The 7,779-nt window shown below is 40.7% G+C and overlaps 1 pseudogene; it reads left to right on the forward strand.

Moving 5' to 3' along the window:
• Window positions 1-4,245, forward strand: part of LOC119923040 — a 20,726-nt pseudogene extending 16,481 nt beyond the window's left edge.
• Window positions 4,246-7,779: the final 3,534 nt, after the last annotated feature.

Genomic DNA, 7,779 nt, shown 5'->3' on the forward strand with positions numbered 1-7,779 from the left:
CATCAGGAGTCAAGTTATCAACATATGTGGTTTTTCTTCTAGCCTGCTAAATATGTGTGACTACGCTGACTGTGCCTTTCTCCATTCAGTAAAAGTCATTTGCGTTGAAACACTTTGGCACAAAAGGCTTCATGAAGTTTCAGATGTACAATTCCTGGTAAAATAGTTTATATAGAAAGAAAAATTTTTTGCACTGCAGTATAGTGTAACATTAGACCCAGCAGGAGTCTAATGTTCTGCACTTCCCATTTTTCTTCTATCCCGCTAAGTAGACAAGTTTACTGAACTTGACTAAATATTTAGAAAATTGATTGTGAGCCCACTTTAGACTGTGAGCCCACTGTTGGGTAGGGACTGTCTCTATATGTTGCCAATTTGTACTTCCCAAGCGCTTAGTACAGTGCTCTGCACACAGTAACCGCTCAATAAATACGATTGATTGATGATGATTGCATGTGTAAATCTCTTAATTTTATCAAAGCTACTTGCGTTCAAACCCATATAGCAGTAAATTCCATATAAACGCTCATATGGCATACAAACTCTCATATAGCCTCAAATATTGAATTTCATGGGCAACAGCAAAATAGTACCAGAAGAAAAGTGCACTGCTACATGCCTCTCAGTATTTAGCACATGTGTCATTTATTTCCTAGCCTGCTAAAAAAGTGTGAATGTGTTGAGTCACGAACATTTTCGCCAGTCGGGAAAAACTACTGGCGTTGAAGCCATCCTGTAGTTAAAAGGAATATGGGAAGTTTCCTGACATTTCATGTTCAATTCCATGTAAATTATGAAAGCTTCTTGAAATTACGAATACTAGGTTCCAAAACAGTCTGCAGTGCTTCAGGAGTAGCCTGTTAAGTAGGCAAGTTAAACAAGAAAGACCATTGAATGTGTGGCCTTCTCAAAGCTACTTAGCCTCTCTGTGCCTCAGTTGTTTCCTCTATAGAGGATTTTAAGACTGTGAGATTCATGTGGGACAATCTAAGAATCTTCTATCCTGCTAGGTAAACCAGTTAAATAAGAAAGTTAATAGAATCTGTAGTTCTCTCAATCTTATCTAAGCGTTCTAAACCCAAACCCTGCCATCTCCCTGACTTTCACATCATTGTTGACGGCACTACCATCCTTCCCGTCTCACAAGCCCGCAACCTTGGTGTCATCCTCGAATCCGCTCTCTCATTCACCCCTCACATCCAAGCCGTCACCAAAACCTGCCGGTCTCAGCTCCACAACATTGCCAAGAACCGCCGTTTCCTCTCCATCCAAACCGCTACCCTGCTCGTTCAAGCTCTCATCCTATCCCGTCTGGATTACTGCATCAGCCTCCTCTCCGATCTCCCATCCTGGTGTCTCTCCCCACTTCAATCCATACTTCATGCTGCTGCCCGGATTGTCTTTGTCCAGAAACGCTCTGAGCATGTTACTCCCCTCCTCAAAAATCTCCAGTGGCTACCAATCAATCTGCGCATCAGGCAGAAACTCCTCACCCTCGGCTTCAAGGTTCTCCATCACCTCGCCCCCTCCTACCTCACCTCCTTTCTCTCCTTCTACAGCCCAGCCCGCACCCTCCGCTCCTCTGCCGCTTATCTCCTCACCGTACCTCGTTCTCGCCTGTCCCGCCGTCGACCCCCGGCCCACGTCATCCCCCTGGCCTGGAATGCCCTCCCTCTGCACATCCGCCAAGCTAGCTCTCTTCCTCCCTTCAAAACCCTACTGAGAGCTCACTTTCTCCAGGAGGCCTTCCCAGACTGAGCCCCCTCCTTTCTCTCCCCCTCCTCCCCCTCTCCATCCCCTTGCCTTACCTCCTTCCCCTCCCCACAGCACCTGTATATATGTATATATGTTTGTACATATTTATTACTCTATTTATTTATTTATTTATTTTACTTGTACATATCTATTCTATTTATTTTATTTTGTTAATATGTTTGGTTTTGTTCTCTGTCTCCCCCTTCTAAACTGTGAGCCCACTGTTGGGTAGGGACTGTTTCTATATGTTGCCAACTTGTACTTCCCAAGCGCTTAGTACAGTGCTCTGCACACAGTAAGTGCTCAATAAATACAATTGATTGATTGATTGATATAGTACGAAAAACCAGAGGAACTCTTCTGTAGAATTTCAAATGTTCAGTTTCATTTAAAAACAGTAATATAATCACGGAAGAAATTCATACTGATCCTTGCTCCGCAGTGCTCAGCAAAAAGGGAGTCTAGTTTATTGCATGTGTCATTTTTCTTCTAACGAGCTAAGTTAAAGTGAATGTGAAGAGTGAATATGTGCTTTTTCCAAACTGTAAAAGACACTTGTTACGAAGTCTCTTTGCCAGGAAATGCACGAGGGGAAGTTAACGAAATTTCATCTGATCAGTTCCATGCAAAATAATAATAAAGGAAAAGATGGTGTCTACTCTGATTCTTTCACTGCAGTGTGCAGCTCATCAGGCAGTCTTGAGTTAAGTATGGACCATTTTTCTTCAATCCTGCCAATTTAAAGAAGAAAGAAGATTGAATGTTTGTTTCTCTCAATCGTATCATAGCGACTTGAGTTGAAACCTGTATGGCACGAAATTGCATATGTATGCTTCTTAAGATTTGAATCTTCTAGTCCACGTATTCAAATATTCATGCCTTCCTATAACAGAAATACAGTAAAGGAAGATATGTACCCTGATCTTTGCGCTGCAGCGCTAAACGAAAAAGAAGTCTAAATTTCTGCAGGTCAGTTTTCTTCTAACTTGCTAAATTAAAGTGAATGTGAAAAGTGAATATCCCTTTTCTCCAGTCTGTAAAATTCACTTGATTTTGAAACCCCTCTGGCACGAAATTTTCAAGGGAGACCTCACGAAATTTCATCTGTTCATTACTATGTAAAATAATCATACAGAACTAGAAGATGTCTACCATGATCTTTATACTGCGGTATGCAGCCATTCAGAAGACTTGATTTCTGTATGAACCATTATACTTCCATCTTGCTAAGTAAAGTTAAGTAAGAGTTGATTGAATGCGTGTTTCTCTGAATCTTTTATCCTCTTTCGTTAAACCGGTATGGTACGAAATGCCTTATGAACTCTTTAGATTTCAACTCTTCAGTTCCAATTATAACAGCAATATAGTCATGGGAGATACGTACACTGATCTTTTCCTCGCAGTGCTCAGACCAAAAGGAGTTTAGTCCTCTGCCTTAGTCATTTTTCATCCTAGCCTGCTCAGTAAGAGTGAATGTACTGTGTGACTTCTATGTTTTCTCCATTCAGTAAAGTCACTTGATTTAACACTTCTCTGGTGCGAAATGCTCAAGGGGAGCTTCACGAAATTTCATCTGTTCAGTTCAATGTAAAATAATAATACAGAAACAGATGTTTACCCTAATACTTGCGCAACTGTGCAGCCCATCACCAGTCTTGAGTACTGTATGAACTATTTTACTACTATCTGCTAAGAAGAGTTAACTGAGAACGTTGATTGAATGGGTGTCTCTCTCAGTGCTATAAAGTCTCTTTCTAGAAACCCGTATAGCACGAAATGCCATACGAACGCTCTTCAAACATGAAATATTCAGTTCCATGGATGAAAACAGAAGCTATCTACATTGAACCTTCTTCAGCAGTGCTCAGCACAAAAGTGGTCTAGTCTTCTGCATGAGTATTCTAGTCTGCAGAGCAAGTGTGAATGTTCTGAGAGACTGGATGCTTTCTCCATTCCGGAAAATCCCTTGCTTTCACACCCGTTTGGTGCAAAATTTTAAATGGCAGTTTCATGAAATTTCACCGGGTTCAGTTGCAAGCAAAATCGTACTATAGAAACAGAAGACACCTTACCTACACCTACACCTACTGTTACATGCAGCCCGTCAGGAGTCTAGTTTTCTACATACAGTCACAGAAGATAGTTATACTGATCCTTGTTCTGCAGTGCTCAGCAGAAAAGGCGTCAAGTCTTCCACATGGGTCATTTTTCTTCTAGCCAGCTAAGTTAAAAAGAAGGTGAAGAGTGAATGTGCCTTTTCTCCAATCTGTAAAACCCCAAGGGAAGAGAGCTTCTCAAAATTTCATATGTTCAGGTCCTTGTAAAATAATAATTCAGAAACAAAGCTCTCTACCCCGATCGTTGCAGTGCACTGTGCAGCCAATCAGCAGACTTGAGTTCTTTATGAACCATTTTTCTTCTATCTTGCTAAAGTTAAATTAAAAAGTTGGTTGCATTCTTGTTTTTCTCAAGGATGTCATAGCCTCTTGAGTTGAAACCCGCATGGCACGAAATACCACATGAACGTTTCTTCAAATTTCAAATTTTTAGTTATACGGATGACAACAATACTGATCCTTGCCCTGTAGTGCTCTGGAACAAAAGGAGTCTAGTTTTTCTGCATGGATCATTTTTCTTCTTCCCTGCTAAATTAAGTGATGTGTCAAGTTCCTGTGCGTTTTCTCCTATCTGTGAAAAACACTTCCATTGAAACTACTCTGGCACGAAAAGTTCAAAGGGAACCTCACGAACTTTCATCTGTTTAGTTCCATGTTAAATAATAACATAGAAACAGAAGGTGGCTACCAGGATCTTTGCACTTTAGTGTGCAAATGAACTCTTCTTGAAATTTCAAATGCTCAGTTCCAATATCACAGAAGACAACTACACTGAACCTTGCCTTGCGATGTTCATCACATTAGAAGTCTAGTCCTCTGCAAATATCCATTTTCTTCTAGCCTGCTGAAAGTGAATGAGTTGAGTGAACATGTCTTCTCTCCATTCTGTAAACTGACTTGTGCAGAAACCTCTCTGACACTGAAGGCTCTAGGATTGCTTCAGGAGGCCTTAAATATTCAGTCTGGGTGATACCATTTGGTAATACCGAAACAGAAGATGTCGACCCTGTTCCTTGCACTACAATATACAGCACTTCAGGAGTGCATGTCCAGCATGTGCAATTTTGTTCTACCCTGCTGAGTAGGTACAAGCTAAATGAGTAAATTGATTGAATGTCCTTTTCTCTTAATCTTGTTAAATCCGAGGTCCTTGAAACCTGTGTGGCATGAAATGTTATTAGGAAAAGCTGTTTCCTGAAATATCAGACGTTCGGTTTCACGGGCAACAGCTATACAGTTACTCAGGATATCTACACTGACTCTTGCTCTGCAAGGGCACCAGGATCTAGACCCATCAGGTGTCTAGACATCGACATATATGGTTTTTCTTCTAACCTGATATGTAACTGTGAATGTGCTAACTGACTGTGCCTTTATTCCACTCAGTAAAAGTCACTTGCCTTGAAACTCCCTCTGGCACAAAAGGCTATAAAGGAGCTTCATGCAGCTTCAGATATTCAGTTTCATGCAAAATGCTTTATATAGAAAAAGAAGTTGCTTACCCCACAGTATGCTGCCCAACAAGATTCCAGTGTTTTGCAAGTCCCAATTGTCTTCGATCCCGCTAAGTAGACAAGTTTACGGAGGTTGACTAGTTATTTAAAACAATAATTGAATGTGTGCTTCTCTCAATCTTATCAATACCCATATGTTACAAAATGTGATATAAATCTTCAAACTTCAAATATTCAGTTTCATAGGCTACAGCAAATTAGTCACAGAAGACAGGTGTATTGATCCATGCCTCTCAGCGTTCAGTACAGAAAGCGTCTAGTCTTTCTGAATGTGTCATTTTTTTCTAGGATGTGTGAGTGCATGGAGTGAATAAGCATTTTCGCCATTGGAGAAAACTGACCGGCCTTGAAACGACCGTGTAACAAAAAGGAGTATGGGAACTTTCTGACATTTCATTTGCTCATTTCCATGTTAAATATGAACGTTTCCAACAGTCATAAAAGACCCTTGACCCACAGTTTTCAGAATAAAGGGATCCTGAGTCTTCGCATGGGTCATTTGTCTTCTAGGCTAAGTAAGGGTGAATAGGGTGACCGTGAATTTTTTCCATTCTGTAAAAAAGCCATTTGCGTTGAAACCCCTCTGCCATGAAAAGCTCTATGGAAACTTCATTAAACTTCAGAGGTTCTCATCTACTTAAGATGTTTTCTGTAGAAGCACAGGATTCATGCAACGATACCAGCACTGTGGTGTGCAGTCCATGAGTAGTTTAGGTGTGTGCATGTACCACTTTTCTTCTATCTTGCATAATAGGAAAACTGAATAAGAAAGTTAATTGAATGTGTTTTTCTCTCAATCATGAAAAAACCCATTGCATTAAAGCTGGTATGGCACGAAACGCCATATACACCCGTCCTCAAGTTCACATGTCGCTTCATGTAGAAAAGCAAAAAAGTCACAAAGTCTCTTCTGTGACTTATCCTTTCCCCAAAATGTACCTCAATGATAGGAGCCTACAGTTAGTATGGGTCATTTAACGTTGAGCCTGCTACAACAGTGAGTGTGCTGAATACATTTTCTACATTCCGTAAAAAGTGATTTTTGTTGAAAACCCTCTGTTGCAAAAGGATCATTAAGCCTCAAATGTTCTAGTCCATGTGAAATAGAAACAGAAGACATACACACTGACAACTTGCACTGTGGTACGCAGCTCATGAGTTTTCTAGTTTTGTGCTTTTGTCATTTTTCTTCTATCTTGCACAATAGAGAAGTTGAATAAGAAATTCAGCTGTTCAGTTGCAAGTAAAATCATAATATAGAAACAGAAGATGTCCATACCGATCTCTGCACTGCAGTATATAGCCCAAACAGTAGTCGAGTGCTCTTAGTATGTTCCATCTTTCTTTTATCTTGCCACGTAGTTACATAAGAAAGTGCACTGAATACGTGTTATTCTCGATCCTGAACTTGAACTAACGTTGAAACGCATGTGACACGAAATGCCATATTCACGCTTTTTGAAATTTCAAATATCAATTCCATGTACATCAGTAATGCAGTAACAGATGTTTTTCACTGATCTTTGCCTTGCACTGCAGTAGTGTTCAGCATATAAGGAGTCTAGACTTCTGCATGAGTCAATTTTCGACCAACCAGCCAATGTGTTTAGTGAATGTGCGTTTTCTCAATTCTGTAAAAGTGACTTGCGCTAAAACCCTTCCGGCACGAAATGCTATTCGGAGACTCATGAAGTGTCAATTGTCCAGTTCCACGAATAACAATAATGTGGAAACAGAAGTTGCGTACTCCTTGCGCTGAAACCCTTCCGGCATGAAATGCTATTCAGAGAGTCATGAAGTGTCAATTGTCCAGTTCCACGAATAACAATAATGTGAAAACAGAAGATGCGTACTCCTTTCTTTTCACTACAGTGTGAAGCCCTTCAGTAGTATCTTGTTATTAATTAGTGATGACATTTATTAAGCACTTACTATGTGCGAAGCACTGTTCTAAGTGCTGGGAGATACAAGGTAATCCAAGTTGTCCCACGGCGGCTCACAATCGTAATCCCCATTTTAGAGATGAGGGAACTGAGGGTCAGAGAAGTGAAGTGACTTCCCAAAGTCACACAGCTGACAGGTGGTGGAGCTGGATTTGAACCGATGACCTCTGACTCCAAAGCCCGGGCTCTTTCCACTGAGAATTACTGTGAGCCCACTGTTGGGTAAGGACTGTCTCTATATGTTGACAACTTGTACTTCTCAAGCGCTTAGTACAGTGCTCTGCACACAGTAAGCGCTCAATAAATACGATTGATGGATTGATTGATTGACCCACTTGCTGCTTCTTGTGTATGCAAGTAAGTTAAAATCCGAGTGTTCATTGAATGTGGGGTACTCTCAAAGTCATTTGCGTTGCAACCCCAGTGACACGAAATGCCCTAAGACGCTTT

Source organism: Tachyglossus aculeatus, unplaced genomic scaffold (assembly GCF_015852505.1).
Source record: "Tachyglossus aculeatus isolate mTacAcu1 unplaced genomic scaffold, mTacAcu1.pri scaffold_137_arrow_ctg1, whole genome shotgun sequence".
NCBI lineage: Eukaryota > Metazoa > Chordata > Mammalia > Monotremata > Tachyglossidae > Tachyglossus > Tachyglossus aculeatus.